The sequence below is a fragment of the Myotis yumanensis genome, unplaced genomic scaffold (genome assembly GCF_028538775.1).
Source record: "Myotis yumanensis isolate MYYU_CA2020_CCGP unplaced genomic scaffold, mMyoYum1.0.hap1 SCAF_41, whole genome shotgun sequence".
NCBI lineage: Eukaryota > Metazoa > Chordata > Mammalia > Chiroptera > Vespertilionidae > Myotis > Myotis yumanensis.
In genome coordinates, this window is record NW_027223792.1 from 142,821 (window position 1) to 159,371 (window position 16,551).

A 16,551-nucleotide genomic window follows, 5' to 3' on the forward strand; every position below is an offset into this window, starting at 1 on the left:
GGCTATTTTTTTTTTAAATAGTAGGCCAGTAAATGAGTATACTATTAACTTGTTTTTGTTTTGATAACATTTCCCTAAGTATTTTTGATGGTGAGCATTTCTTCTTGCTTTAATTTACACTGTCTTTATCTCCTTTGCTAAAATGTCTGCTCAGGAACTTTTGCCTATTTTTTAATTTAATTTATTATTCTTACCAATAGGAGGACAGTGCAGCATCTAAGACATGTGTTTGAGTTTCTCTGCTTCCTCAATTACTCAAGTGACTTCTTTGTCATATGGAACCATTGGTTTTCAATTTTAGAAAGAAAATTGTTTTTCTCAACTTTTATCCTATGGACAACTTATAGCCACTTGTAACCTACACTAATAAGTTTAATCTGCATTGTTAACATTCTCCACCAGTATTATTTAAGTCCAAGCATTTATTAATACTTTAAGTGAAGTCTAGGTTTGTAGTATTTGTCAATTTCCCTGGTTAAATACTTTCATTATCACCAGGTTCAAACTGCCAGAACAATGGCATTGGACATGGACATGATAAGATATTACACTAGTACATCGTTATATTTTATTTTCAACATACTGATAAAGTAGCAGTGAATGAGCTCAAGAAAATCCTATATAATAAAAGGGTAAACTGCAAATCGACCCAACCGTGGAACAACTGGATGTTATGATGCACACTGACCACCAGGGGACAGAAGCTCAATGCTGCCTCCCGGTTGTCAGTGCACTCCCACAGGGGGAGCGCTACTCAGCCAGAAACCAGGCTGAAGGCTGGCAAGTGCAATGGTGGTAGCGGGAGCCCCTCCTGCCTCCACAGCAACGCTAAAGATGCCCGAATGTGAAAGAGTGCAGGCCAATATGAAGGACACCCCACCCACCCGGGTGCACAAATGTCCTGCACCTGGCCTCTAGTTTATAATAAAACATCTGAATTATTGGCAAGTGGCAAGTGTTGAACATTTTTAAAAGTTTGATATAATTGTAATTAATTTAAAGCATACATTTTAAGAACATATATATTAAAAATGTTTTTATTGATTCAGAGAAGGGAGAGAGAGAGAGAAACATCAAGGAAGAGAGAGAACCATTGATCAGCTGACTCCTGCATGCCCCACACTGTTTATCAAGCCTGCAATCATGGCTTTTGCCCTGACCAGAATCTAACCTTGACTTCTTGGTTAATAGGTTGTACTTATCCACTGAGTAATATTGTCTGGACTAAAACACACTTTTTAACAAACACTTTTATGTTTCAATATATGCCTGCCTACCTGAAACTAAATCCTCCTCCCCTTTTCAGTGCTTCCTAATTGGTACATGAAATTACTGCTGCAATGACATAATCTACCTTTGTAATAGCTTATTTCTTTTTAAAATATATAAATATATTTTATTGATTTTTTGCAGAGAGGAGAAAGAGGGATAGAGAGTTAGAAACATCAATCAGCTGCCTCCTACACATACCCTACTGGGGATGTGCCCGCAACCAAGCTACATGCCCTTGACTGGAATCGAACCTGGGACCCTTCAGTCTGCAGGCCAATGCTCTATCCACTGAGCCAAACTGGTCAGGGCATAATAGCTTATTTCAAATATCTGCCTATATATATAAAAGCCAAGCAACCAGAACTACTGGAATAAACAGAATGACCAGTTCCTGACATGCACTGTGGCCGACCAACTGACCCTATGGGGGCGATGCCAGCTGACCAACCTCCTGAAGCTCCCCCTCAGCTGTCCTTCGCCCTGATCAGCACTCTGTTCCACACCCACCTGACTGGCCCATCCCCAATCAGGGACAGGGCCAGTGGCCAATCTCCCACATCCCCTCTCCTGGAAGCTTGACCCCACGTGTGCATGATTTCATGCACCAGGCCTCTAGTCCACACTAATAAAAGAGAAACATGCAAATTGGTGTCACTCCGCTACCCTTCCCATTGGTTAATCAGGGTGATATGCAAATTAACTGCCAGCCAAAATTGTGGCCGGCAGCTAGGCAGCTTGAAGCTAACAGGAGGCTTGCTTGCTTCTGTGATGGAGGACTTCAACATTCCCTGCCTGCGGCTGCCAGCCTCTGAGCTTGCAGTTTGAAACATTGTTACAAATATAGAAGCTAATCAAAACCCCAGAAACCTGTTTTCAGCCAGTCGGGATCTCAGAGCAGGAGTTGAAACAGTGTTTCGATTATAGAACCCAAACAAACCAGATACCTCCTTTCAGAAGCTGAGGCCTAAGACCTGGAGCCAAGACTAAGAGCTAAAGCTGGCCCAGACTTTTAAAAAAGAAAAAAGGACACATTGGGAGCTTCAGTCACCTGCCATCCTGAAAACAGCCCTCAGCCCTTCACCCAGACTGGCCAGGCACCCCAGTGGGGACCCCCACCATGAAGGGTGTGTGACCAGCTGCAAACAGCCATCATCCCCTCATCCAGGCTGGCCAAGCACCCCAGTGGAAACCCCCACCCTGAAGGGTGTGTGACCAGCTGCAAACAGCCATCATCCCCTCACCCAGGCTGGCCAGGCACCCAAGCGGGACCCCCCACCCTGATCCAGGACACCCTTCAGGGCAAACCAGCCGGCCCCCACCTGTGCACCAGCCCTCTATCCTATATATTAAAAGGGTAATATGCCTCCCAGCACTGGGATCAGTGGAACCGCGAAGCCTCCCAGCACTGGGATCAGCATGACGGGGGCAGCGCCCAAACCCCCTGATTGCACTGCAGCTCTGTGTGTGACAGGGGACGGGGTCACAACGTCACTCTCGGCCCTGCTCTGTTTGTGACAGGGGAAGGCGCCCCAACCTCCTGATCAGTCCTGTCTGTGCCTCACAGGGGGAGATCCTCAACCCCCTGATCGCCCTGCGGCTCTGTGTGTGACAGGGTGCAGCGCCCCAACCCCCTGATTGGCCCTGCTCTGTGTGTGACAGGGTGCGGAGCCCCAACCCCCTGATCGGCCCTGCTCTGTGTGTGACAGGGTGCGGCGCCCCAACCCTCTGATCGGCCCTTCTCTGTGTGTGACAGGGTGCAGCACTCCAACCCTCTCCCCCTCAGGGGCCCTGCTCTGTGTGTTACGGGGTAGAGCCATAACCTCCCCATCAGCCCTGCCCTGAGTGTGACAGTGGCGGCGCCCCAACCCTCTGATCGGCCCTGCTCTGTGGGTGATAGGGGGTGGTGCCCCAACTCCCCTATGGGCCCTACTCTGTGAGTGACAGGGGGGAGCTCCTCAACCCCCTGATGGGCCCTGCTCTGTGCGTGACAGGGGGTGGCACCAAAACCTCCCCATCGACCCTGCCTTGACTGTAACAGGGGGCGGTGCCCCAAACCCCCAATCAGCCCTACCCTGTGCGTGACTGAGGGTGGCATTACAACCTCCCGATCTGCCTTGCTCTGAGCCCAACATTGGTCTGCACCTAGGGATTGGGCCTGCCCTCTGCCACCCGGGAGCAGGCCTAAGCCAGCAGGTTGTTATCTCCCGAGAGGTCGCAAACTGCGAGAGGGCACAGGATGGGCTGAGGGACCCTCCCTCCCCCTGAGTGCACAAATTTTTGTGCACCGGGCCTCTAGTATATATATAAAAGTCTAATATGCAAAATGCCCCCTTGGGAGTTTGACCCTAAGACCAGGAGTTTGATTGCTCACGATGACATGTACTGACCACCAGGGGGAAACACAGAATAAATGAAGTCCCCGGGAGACAGGCCGAAGACCTGATCAATGCTGATCATTGGCCAGACCCTACCCATGAATGAAATTCTTGCACCAGACCTCTAGTATTCATATAAAGAAAACAGTTATGAAATTTTAAGACTCCTACCCCAGCCTTCTATCATTATCTGCCATCATGGTAGTTCTAATATCTATCTATTCTCAGATACATTAGTGACTTATTTTATTTAAAGCCCCTGCTAAATTTGGCCATGGCCAGAGAGCTCAATTGATTAAATGATCATCTCAATAATGCTAAGGTTGCAGGTTCCATTCCCCCCTCAGGTCCCATGCAAGAATCAAACGATGAGTGTATAAAATTAATGAAACAACAAATTGAAGTTTCCCCATTATTCTCTCTCTCTCTCTCTAATCAATATATATGTGTGGGGTTTTTTGGGGGTTTGTTTGTTTGTTTGTTTTTACCAGATGAGTCAACACATGTGAACACCATCACAGACCAGGGACCCTGTGGTGAAGCAACCAGCAGGGTTCTCATGCGGGCAGAACACACAGTAAAGGAGAGAACAGTATTAGAGGGTCCCCTGCTGTCAGTGAGGAGGGTGAGGAGCGGGCTGAGCTGTACAATCACTCACAGGGAATCATGATACCTGTGCTCCCTGAGACTAAAACCTAAGGGCCTGGAAAAAGCTCTGGGCCTGGACATGCCCCTTGTGGTCTCTGCCCCATTCAGCCAGGAGTTGAGACTGAGGTGTTCTGTATTTGAGTGGTTGAGGAGCCCAGAATTCTCCCAGGTATTCAGGAGCAGCCCCTGATACTTGAGGCCCTGAAATCAGTTCACCTACCTTCAACCAGCCCACACACACCCATGGGCCCCACAGGCATTGTTTGAATCTCTGTACTTTTACATTTCTGTGTAATTTTCCAGCCAGTCCTGGAGATGCCATGGATTCTCCGGATAACGGTGCTATGTTTTTTTCAATGGCAAGAACATTCTGCAATATAAGCATTTCCAGAAGTTGAGACTTGGTCTCAACATAACACATTGGGTGGAAGGGTGTAATGCAGGTGGTGTCCCCATCCTTAAGTTTGGCCAGTGCAGAGAAGACTCTTACTGCTGAAGTAAGGTGATAGACCCTGGACTCTGAGGGACAATATACTATGGGATGTGAGGTTGATGGGGCAGAGAGGTTGTTTATTGGGACAGGATTGATGATAGGATTTCCTGCCAGCATATGGAGGAATGTCCATTGTGTGTATCCTGTGGCACTCTCTGGGTGGCCCCAATTGTTTGTTCTGTGTGTGTGTGTGTGTGTGTGTGTGTGTGTGTGTGTGTGTTCCCCTTCAAGGTATTGCCCATGTCTACTGTGTGGGTCTGTGTGAGCCTGTAGCCTGGACATAAGCCTGGCACCTGAGTGCCCAGCAGAGGCTGGAGGTGTTCTGTACCTGTGTGTTTCTGTGCTGTGTTATCTGTAGGTTTCTCTCTGAGTCAGTCCAGCCAATTGGAAAGTGAATAGGAAATCTCCAGAGAGGCGATGTAGAGGACAATATATTCTTCTCCCCCACCCCCCATGTGAGCCCCTTCTTCACCTTCTCTTACAGGCATCTGGTGTCCCTTGGGAGGTCCCATCTCAGGCTCCAGGAATGGATTAAGCACAGGGTCAGTTCATAGAACCCCAGGCTGTAGCAAGGTGGGGAATTTGGGAAGACTCTGATGACTGACAGGGAATATAGAGTGTGGAATGGAAATGTTTGTGAAGGATTATGTGCATTGGTGGAGGATCTAGATGATCCAGGATACTTGTGAAGGAATGGGAGGATGGATGTATGTGGGGGAATGTAGGGAAGCACGGGACTGGGTTGGAAATCTGTAAAGAGGATTCTCCAAAAGGTCGGGGGCCTCTTAGGGGGACCTTGTTGAAGGCGGCAGCCCCTGCCTTGACTTTTCCAAATAAGTCTGAGCCCCTGGGTATTTTGCTGGAATCTGTCTGTTTAGTCCTTTAGACCCGACCTTGTAGAAGCATGTGTTTTCTCAATGCTACCTTCCCTGCTGATTGTATCTAGAGGTTAATTTTAGTTCAAACTGTTGTTACAATAAAAGCCTATGGAGGCAGATTAACAGGGCTTCTTGGTGCCTATAGCCAAGCAGTTCTTTAGCCTCGCTTTCACAGAAACGAGTGTCTGAGTAATTTATTTATCTGTCGTTTAGGGTCTGCTGGTCAGCCTTGGCAAGTGGTGCTCCATGTGAGGACCAAGGAACACAACAAAACACAACAGAACCCTCAAAAACGAAAGTAACTGTGCAGTAAGTCATTGGAGCCCACTTGGGATTTCTAAGTTCGAGGGAATTCTTTCTCAGCTAAGGTTTCATAATGGGACAAAAGCTGTCCACAGAACAGCAGCAATATATCACAATGTTGAAACAGTTATTAAAAGCAAGTGGTCCCTCTGTTACAGAAGAACAACTAACAGGCTTATTAAAAACTAGAGGCCCGGTGCATGAAATTCGTTCTGGGGGGAGGGTGTCCCTCAGCCCAGCCTGAACCCTCTTGCAATCTGGGACCACTGCCTTTTAACTGCTTGCCTGCCTGCATGCATGCCTGATCTCTCCTAACCACTCTGCCTGCCTGCCTCATCACCCCTAACCACTCACCTGCCTGTCTCATCACTCCTAACCACTATGCCTGCCTGCCTCATCACCCCTAACCACTCTGTTTGCCTGCCTCATCACCCCTAACTCCTTGTCTGCTTGCTTGATCGCCCCTAACTGCCTCTGCCTCAGTCCCCACTGCTGCAGCTTCATCAAGAAGAATGTTTGGAATGACGTCCGGAAGGTTGTTTGGTTGTCCAGTCTAATTAGCATATTACCTTTTTATTATTATAGATTGTTATAATTATACAGGTTATAAATTAATTCCTTATGATTGGAATGCTATAGCTAAGGCAGTATTATTCCCAGGGCAATATCTGCAATTTAAATCCTGGTGCTGGGAAGCAGCCAGGAGAGTGGCGATGATTAACGCCCAACAAAATCCACCTGGATCTAACTTTGATCAGTTAACAGGAACTGGGACACATAGTAGCTTACAGCAACAGGTGCTGTTAGAGAATGCAGTTATTGCACAGATTAAAGCTTGTTTCTTAAAGGCCTGGTCAAAAATGGAGGAGGCCGGCACCCCAGCCCAATCATTTTCTAAAGTTATACAAATGATAATATAATACTACTACTACTACTAATAATAATCTTATTAAAATCTTATATAAATGATTAATGATAATGACAATGCTAATTTTCTGGCTGATGCATTAAAAACTGCAATTGCCATCCTGTTAAATGTTATGGATGTGGGAAAGTGGGACATATGAAAAAGGGCTTGTCTGAAGACAAGGGTCCCACAAGGGAAAGCTAAACATGCTCCTGGAGTTATTGATGCAGATTATGAAGGAGGAATCTTAGTTAAAATGTCTGCTTCTAGTATTATAAATATAAAGGCTGGAGAAAAAATGGCAGAGTTATTATTACTTTCCTATAAACAAATAGGGCATACAGCACCAGTTAAGCAAACTAGGGGATTTGGTAGCACGGGAAGAAAGGTCTTTTGGCATACAGTCTTAGGAGACCAAAGACCTCAACTTACAGTAATATTCCTGGAGGGAATAAAAATTACCGGCCTGGTAGATTCTGGAGCTGATGTAACTATAGTTTCTACTTTGCACTGGCCTCAATATTGGCCGGTACACAAGATAAATGTAACCTTTACAGATTTAGGGGCCCTCACTGAAATTTTACAAAGCTCTAATAAACTTGAATGTCAGGGGCCTGAAGGATAAAAGGGCAAAATACAGCCATATGTTGCCTCCATTGCACTATCTTTGTGGGGAAGAGATCTTTTACAACAATGGGGGGCTACAATTACTATACCTTCTTTACAGAAAGGCCATAGACAAATGAGTTATCAAGCTGGTGATAGCACCCGTGTTCTGGACCAAAATTTATAAAGGGGGCCACTCCAAAGCGCTTCGCCCTGCCTTTAAAATGGAAAACAACTAAACCAGTATGGGTAGAGCAGTAGCCCCTAACAAGAGAGAAGTTAGAAGCGCTCCAAATTATTATGAAAGAACAGATACAACTAGGGCATATAGAAACTAGCTCTAGTCCATGGAATTCCCCTATCTTTGTTATAAAGAAAAAAAACGGGTAAAACGTTAACTGATTTAAGACGGATTCATGAGATTATTGAGCCTATGGGACCTTTACAACCTGGAATTCCAAATCCAGCATTAATTCCTAAAAATTGACATCTAGTGATTATTGATTTGAAAGAATGTTTTTATACAATTCCTTTACAACCTCAGGATTGTGACAAATTTGCTTTCACGGTCCCTTCATTAAATGACAGCCAATCTAATCAGAGATATCAATGGTGAGTCCTCCCCCAGGGTATGTTAAATAGTCCTACTATTTGTCAAGCTTATGTTCATCAACCTTTACAAATATTAAAGCAGATGTTTGCTACAGGCATTTGTGATCATTATACGATTAGCCCATAAAGAAAAACTTGAGGTTGATAATATGTTACAGGATGCCAAAAAATTGTTTAAGGAGTATGGACTCCAAATAGCAGAAGAATAAAATCAGCAAACAGAGCCCTGGTTATATCTAGGACAGAAAATTTCAGCAAGCATTATTCAACCTCAAAAGGTTCAGATTAGACGGGATTGTCTCAACACCTTAAATGATTTTCAGAAACTGTTAGGGGATATAAATTGGCTTCGACCATCTATTGGAATCCCTACCTATCAATTAACTAATCTATTCCAAACATTAGAAGGATCTTCAGATCTCAATATTCCTAGGCAATTGACTCCTGGGGCAGAAATCGAATTACAATTAATTAAACAACAAATTCAATCAGGACAGTTAGATCATATACAATCATTACAGAATCTTAAGGTTTTAATTATTCATACTACACATTCTCCAATGGGAATTCTTATGCAGGATACTAACATAACTGAATGGTTATTTTTACCTAATAAACCGAGTAAAAAATTATCTACATATTTACAGAAAATTTGCATTTTAATAAAAAAGGCAAGAATCCGTTTGCGACAATTATGTGGACAAGATCCAGATGAAATAATAATACCCTTTAGTAAACAACAACAAGAAATTCATTGGCAATTATCAGATGATTGGCAAAGAGCCTTTAGTAATTTTATGGGAAAAATTCATAATATTTATCCTAAAGACAAAAGAATTCAGATTTTGAAAAGGACTCATGGGGAGTCCAAAAAAATGGATTTTGCCAAAAATAATTTATCCTACCCCGCCCCCCTATCTAGAGCAGAAACTTATTTTACTGATGCAAACAAACAAGGACTGGCTGGATACAGTAATTTTAAAGAAAATAAAGTAGTGCAATCTCCTTACCAAAAAGTACAAAAGGCAGAATTGTTTGCAGTTGTCATGTTACTACAAGATAAAGACTATGTCTCTTAACATTATCACTGACTCTCAATATATGGAGTTTACTGTACAACACATTGAAATGGCTACTATCTTTAATAATGGGTCTGATTTGCATGAACTATTTCTACAGCTTCAAATGCTCTTGCACCTCTGGCATGATCCTATCTATATAACACACATTCACGCTCATTCTTTACTAGACCTTTATCTACTGGGAATGTTAACACTGATCAATTGTTTAGTACAGTAAACTCCGCTCAAAGAGAGCATAATATGCATCATTCCAATGCTAGAGCATTGAAGGAAAAGCATAATATTACTTGGAGACAGGCTAAAAATATTTTTAAAACTTTCCCTCACTGGCAGCCATTCCACACTGCACGCTTACCCATGGGGGTTAATCCCAGAGGAAAAACTGTTAATGCCCTTTGGCAAATGAATGTCACTCAGGTGCCAGAATTTGGCAAGCTTAAATTTGTTCACCATTCTATTGATACTTATTCTCATTTCTCCTAGGCATCAGCGATGTCCTCTGAGAAAGCTGATGCTGTTATAACATATTTCTTAGAAGCCTTTGCTGTAATGGGCAAGCCCCGAGCCATTAAAACTGACAATGGCTCAGCATATTTATCAGGTAAGTGTCAACATTTTTTCAACAATTTTATATTAAACATATTATAGGAATTCCTGGAAACAGTACAGGTCAAGCAATTATTGAACGGCAGAACCAAACCCTTAAGGAAATGCTGCCAAAACAAAAAGGGGGAGGAGAGCTGGTAACAGGCCAGGCTGCCCGATGAAGACTATTAAGAGCTCTATTTACTTTAAATTTTTTAAATTTGAATACAGATACAGTGCCAGCTGCTGAAGTGCATTGGGGATATAAAAAGGAGGTCCCAGTAGAACAACCTATTATGTATCAAGATGTCACTGCTAATCAATGGTGCCGGGTCTATCATAGCGGAAACGGGTATAAGATGGAAGTGGTGGACCTAGAGACTTCTTCATGTAATTGACGGGGCCGTATGCATGGTCAGATTGCGACATCATGGCTTTAATTTTATCTTCTTCAGAAGCATTGGCTTCAGCCAGATTGGCAGTCTTTGTGAGCTGGGCCAGAAACAGAGATGCAGAAGAGTCATCAGTGACCATTGAAGTGCCCATCACTGGTTCAGTTCGACCTATAGCGTCCGCCTTGCTAGTAGATTTCACAGCTCCAATAGGAATTCTTCTAACAAAGACAGATACGTTCTTAGAAATCAGAGCATTGTCATCGGTGTATTCTTCCTCAGTCTGCGCGTTGGTGATCTGCAGGTCACACTTGGCAGCTTTCAGCTTCTCTCTCCCCATAATCTGCTTCTTTAGGTCGCTGAGGGAGATGTGCCGCCCATCAAAGGTGGCGATGGCAAAGTTGAGTTTGGAAGCGAATTTATAATGCACACAGGCCATGGTGCCAAAGGACTCCTAAGGAAGGTCGGGCGTGGAGACGTGGACACGCTCAAGATATGTCTAGTTGTCATCTTAAGAGCAGAATATGTCCGTACACAGAACACCCGCAAGACACCGAAGGATCGCAGGCCTCAGGTTCAACACCCGCTTCCCACAGCAGGGGCGTGAGAACCGCAGTCCAGACCCCGATTGAGGAATCACTTCAGGGGCAGGAGGGCGGACCAGGTTGGCAGAGCCTGGGGCTCCGCCAAGAGGCACTGCGTCACAATGAAGCCGGCAGCGAGCCTTCACCGGGCTCTGGGCATGGCCTCACCACCCAGGCTCCGCCGGGGAGGGGGGGGGGGCGGGTAGGAGGGGGGGACTCGACCGGGGCCCTTGGTGGTCTTTCACCGCAGCCAAGGCTCCCAGACGCTGCCCCACCCGAGTGCTCTGCGCTTCTCTTACCTTCTTCCCTTCGCCTCTAGTCTCAGAAGGGCGAGAACAGGCCAGGAAACTGCGAAGACCAGTTCTTCCTTTCTGATCCACCCCTTGCGGCTCCCGAGATGGCGGGGTCCAGCGGCAGCAATTCCAGGTGTTCCCAAAGGTGTGGCTGGAGTCGCCTAAGAAGAAACGACTTGGAGACAGCATTCCGTGGATCAGCAGCCTAGCCAGGTGCTAGCCAGGTGCTTCGGTGGCTTCTCAGTCCCGGGACCCGGTCTTGGCGAGATCTCTCCCCTGAATGCTCCCTTGGAGAACGAGGACGACGACCGTGACCACAAGCCTGAGAACTGAGAAAAGCTCTGCAAAGAAGACGCTGCTTTCTTTTATAGCCCTAGAGCGTGGTGGGAGGAGCCAAATCAGCCACCGGCTTGACCAATGAGCGCCCCAGGACGAATGCGTCACCTGGTTGGGCACCAAGTTTAGGGGAGAAGGCTTGCATTGGCGCTTCTGGACCAGCAGAGGGAGTGACGGCTCTTTGGCCCCGGGTGGACACCCTCCGCTCCAGGGCGGGGGAGACTGCTTCTCTGTGGAGGTGAGACAGTGGTCTGACTGCTGCTGTGAGGGTCCTTCTTTTATGCCCCATGGGTGGGCTTCTTCCATGTCTCATATCAGTGTGCTCCGGTGGCCTTCTGCACTTATCAGGATACACGAGCAGAGGTTACAAGGTACTTATCAGGAGTTAACATGCAGGGAGTTGTTGGTCAGTAGTTACAAGTTATTTGTCATGAGTTAACATGCTGATCGTTACAAGTTATTTATTGGGGTCTCAGACACACACACACACACACACACACACACACACACAAATTAAGTGCCTCTTCGAAGAAAAGTTTAAAATTCACTCTACTAAAAAAGTGAAATTTGATTATACTATCTTATACTAAATAAACTTTTTACTACAACATGCTGTCATAATAATTCCTAGATGGGACTTTCAATTAGTGCATAGCCTGATCAGACAACATTCAGAAAATACCCAGGAAACATGGAAGATAGAGAAGTTAAACGACATGATCAGTGAGAAATGTGCCAAATGCAAGAACTGTGACACCCCTCGGGGCAAATACAGTGGGGCCTATACTTACAAGTGAACCCAATAACGAGTTTTTCGAGATAGGATCCGTCTCTCAGCCGGCTATTTTCTTTGAGTTGTGAGATAAAATTCGGGATATGAGCCAGCTTCAGATACCTCACCACTGGTTGGCGTAGCCAAGGTCACAGTGAATGCCACAACATCAGCCCAGCATCACGTGTCTCACCCATTCACTTTAATAATTTGACATAAGAGGAATTTGAGTTGCGAGCTCTGTCCTGGAACTACTTAAACTCCTGAGTCAAGGCCCCACTGTATCCAGCTTCCCCACGAGGGCAGGAAGAGATGTGGGGAGGGTGTGCCGTTGGAGAATGAAGGACCTAAATGATGAACTAACCACATGCAATGCAGTTAACGGGACTTGGCTTGAGTCTTCAGAAAACCAACAACAAAAGGCATCTTTGAAACAAAGAAATTTGAATGTACAGTGACTATTAGGTGATATTCAGGAATTACGTTCACTTTTCCAGGTGTGATAATGGCTGAGGAAGTACGTCTTTTTTTTCCAGATACTCATCAGAGGATACTTGAGAGGGAAACAACGTGTTTGGATGTATCGCCTTGTCCCGGCCCAGCCCTCCCGCACCGCACCGCCATGCACAGCACTGCAGACGCCTCCAAGATGCAGGCTCTCCAGCTGGCCCCGCCCTCGAAAGCGCTGCGCGCACACACCTGAAGAGGCGTGGGCGGTACTCGCTGCTGCCCGCCTGCTCTGCCCAAACAGCGCCACCACCTGGACACTCTCAGCCCTGCCTCCTGCTCATCACCCAAGATGCACCCTGCGCTCATTTGCATGTCCCACGGGAACAGGTGAACCCGGCAGTTCAGTCTCAGCAGCCTAGCTATCACCGCGACCAACACGCGAGCCTCGGGAGGGGATCCTGTTGCATCAAATTCCCCTCACCGTTCCGAGGCCACCGCCAAAAGACGCGACCCAGTCACCATAAACGCGAAAGCAGTGAGATCGCCTGGCCTTAAGTACTTGGCGGGCGGAAGGCAACAGCGAGATCGCTTAGGCAGCACACATGGAAAAGTTGAGACATGACATACAGAAGGTTAGCATGGGACATATCCGTGTAAGGCACTCTGTGAAATGAAAGCAATGCTCAGGTCTTTGCAGAGGGGTATTTGTGCTGGCCTTGGAGGTCATGGGAGGCAGAGGCTGAAGTTGATGTGAATAAAATGTGTATGGCTTTGTATATTACCGTGCCCCTTGCTTGTCCTTCCCCCATCAAGTCCAGGCACTGGGCTCTGGCTGCAGAAGGTTGGCTTGCATTAGCACTTCTCGACCAGCAGAGGGTGGGATGGGTTCTTCACCACGCCTGGGCCCGGCCATCTGGGGGAATTCCCCCCACCACCCCCCCGCCTCACCGGGTCAGTGAATAAAACGATCAGAGTAGTGGTATTTCACCTGTGGACCGAAAGGCCCGTATGCCCAATCCACGCCCCTGGCGGAGACTCAGGAAATGGGCGCCGTGGGCCTCCCACTTATGCTACACCTCTCATGTCACTTCACCATGCCAGACTAGAGTCAAGCTCAACAGGGTCTTCTTTCCCCGCTGATTCCTCCAAGCCCAATCCCTTGGCTGTGGTTTGGCTGGATAGGAGGTAGGGACAGTGGGAATCTCGTTCATCCATTGATGCGCCTCACTAATTACATGACGAGCAATTTGGCTACCTTAAGAGAGTCATAGTTGCTGCCACCCTTGACCCGCGCTTCATTGAATTTCTTCACTTTGACATTCAGAGCACTGGGCAGAAATCACGTCGTGTCAACACCCGCTGCGTGCCTTGGGATGCTTTTTTGGAATTAAACAGATTCCCCTGGTCCGCACCAGTTCAAAGTTGGCTGCTAGGTGCCAGCCAGGGCGAGGCGCCACGCGGAACCGCGGCCCCGGGGCCGTCCTGGCGTGGGCAGACCTGTGCGTGAGGGCGCGCAGCCAGGAGCAGCAGTGCAGGCGAGCCCCAATGCAACCCTTGGCTCGACCGGCTGCCAGACTGGCTCCCTGAGGGTGGCCGCGATGCCCGCCACATCTGTGGCAATCCATGGGAAGGGCCAGGCTCGTGCCTGGAGTCGCTGTCGCCGCCGCTCCCTCCTCCCAACCTCCGCCCACGAGTCCATTCCCCAGGGCCCAGTGGGAGACCTCCCCCCTTACCGGGCACCACCGCTGGGATGCTGTGCAGCCAAGTCCTGGCTGCCCCCCTCCCTGCCCCCGGCCCCGCCCCGAAACCCCCAGCCCACCCCAGCCCACCCCCGGAGGATATGGGTATGGCCCGGCTCGAGATTGACACCCTTTACCCGGATTTTCAAGGGCCAGCGGGAGCTCCCCGGACGTCGTCAGAATCCCAAAGCTCTCCATGGTAGGAGCCCTTCTCTCAGGGCGAACCCATTCCTTGGCGCCTTGCGCTTCACAAAGAAAAAGAGAACTCCCCCTGGGGCTCCCGCCGGCTTCTTCGGGATCGGTTGCTTTACAGCACTGGATGCCTCGCGGTGCCAGTCTCCACCACTCGGGATTCAGGGATCTGAAGCCAACTCCCTTTCGATCTGCTGAGGGCAACGGATTTCATTGCCGGTCCCTTCGGAACGGCGCTCGCCCATCTCTCAGGACCGACTGACCCATGTTCAACTGCTGTTCACATGGAACCCTTCTCCACTTCGGCCTTCCAAGTTCTCCTTTGAGTTTTTGCTACTACCACCAAGCTCTGCACCTGCAACTGCTCCACCCGGGCCCACGCTCTAGGCATCAAGGCTTGCCGCAGTGGCCCTCCTACTTGGACTTGTCATCGCATAGCGTGCGCGGGTGTGTGCTGGGCCGGGAAGGGGCGCGCGCGCGCGCCCGTGGATCCAGTCCCTCTTTGTCTCCGACCGACCTTCAGCTATGGCCGGCCGGGTATGGGCCTGTCGCACCGGCGCCATCCATTTTCAGGGCCAGTTGATTGGGCAGGTGAGTTGTTACACACTCCTTAGCGGATTCCCACTTCCGTGGCCACCGTCCTACTGTCTCTATCAACCAACACCTTTTCTGGGGTCTGATGATCGTCAGCATCTGGCACCTGAACCAGGCGTTCGGTTCATCCCACAGCGCCAGTTCTGCTTACCAAAAGTGGCCTGCTAGGCACTCGCATTCCACGCCCCACTCCACACCAGCGAGCCGGGCTTCTGACCCATTGAAAGTTTAAGAATAGGTTGAGATCGTTTTGGCCCCAAGACCTCTAATCATTTGCTTGACCGGATGGATAAAACTGCATCTTTTGTGTGTCTGCCAGAGCACCAGCTATACTGAGGGAAACTGCGGAGGGAACCAGCTACTGGATGGTTCCATTAGTCTTTTGCCCCTGTACCCAGGTCGGACGACCGATTTGTAATACTTATTCAGTTTTGTTAAGTGATAAAATATATCGATATTCTGAAATTAATATCTATCTATCTATCTATCTATCTATCTATCTATCACCTACCTATCTACCTACCTACCTACCTATGATCTATCTATGGAACAACAGCAGGTACCGAAAGGGGTACCAGCACTCCCATCATCTCCTACGTCACACAGCCATAGTGCCGAGCAATCTCCAGTGCTGTTTCCCTCTCAGTGAAATGCTGACGACTTTTCCCCAATTTGGCAGCATTCTCACGCTCCAGTTGAGCCTTCCTCTTCATGGCCTCTCGTTCTGGCCTCTGCTCATTTGGGACAGGTGTTGACATTACTGGCCCCAGAACCTCAGGTGTCCTCCATAGAATTGGTTTGCAGGTGAAATGCTGGAGTGGAGAGTGGTTGTGAGGCCTGGGTGGGGCCCAGGGCTGGCTCACAGCAGAGTGAACAGGCTCCCGCTTCTGGGAAGCACAAGATGATGTTCTGTAGGACCCAGGCCTAGAAGCAGGAGGCCGAGGGACACTAGGCAGGGCAGGGTTGTTGAAATCTGGTCCGGCTGAGTTGGTCGACATTGGCAGAGCTAAGCTGCCAGGACCTGTCAAAGATGCAAGAGTTGGCAGGGCTGCAGTGACTGCAGCAGGCTTTGCAGGGTTGGTCACGGCAGGCCAACATAATGCTCGAGACTGTGGCCTGCAAGGCACGGGTCAAGCCGGCGGCTTGTTGTCCATGGGTGGGACACCCGATGGCACCAACTTGACCTTCCCAGGAGAAGGCAGCTTGTCCTAGGATGAAGGTGGAGATCCTTGGTCCGAACTTTCATATGGTTTTTGGGGTTTGACTTGAGTTTTCACTGGACCTTTGCCCTCATGGAGGTGGGGGTGCGGGCAGGTATCCAGCCAGGGTTTGAAAACTTGGCATGGCTGGGTGCCTTTGGGATTGCTTGAGTTTCCCAGGGCCCGCGAGGAAGACGGGTCAGCTTTCTCATCATTCCTCTTGCCCAGTGCTTGGAAAA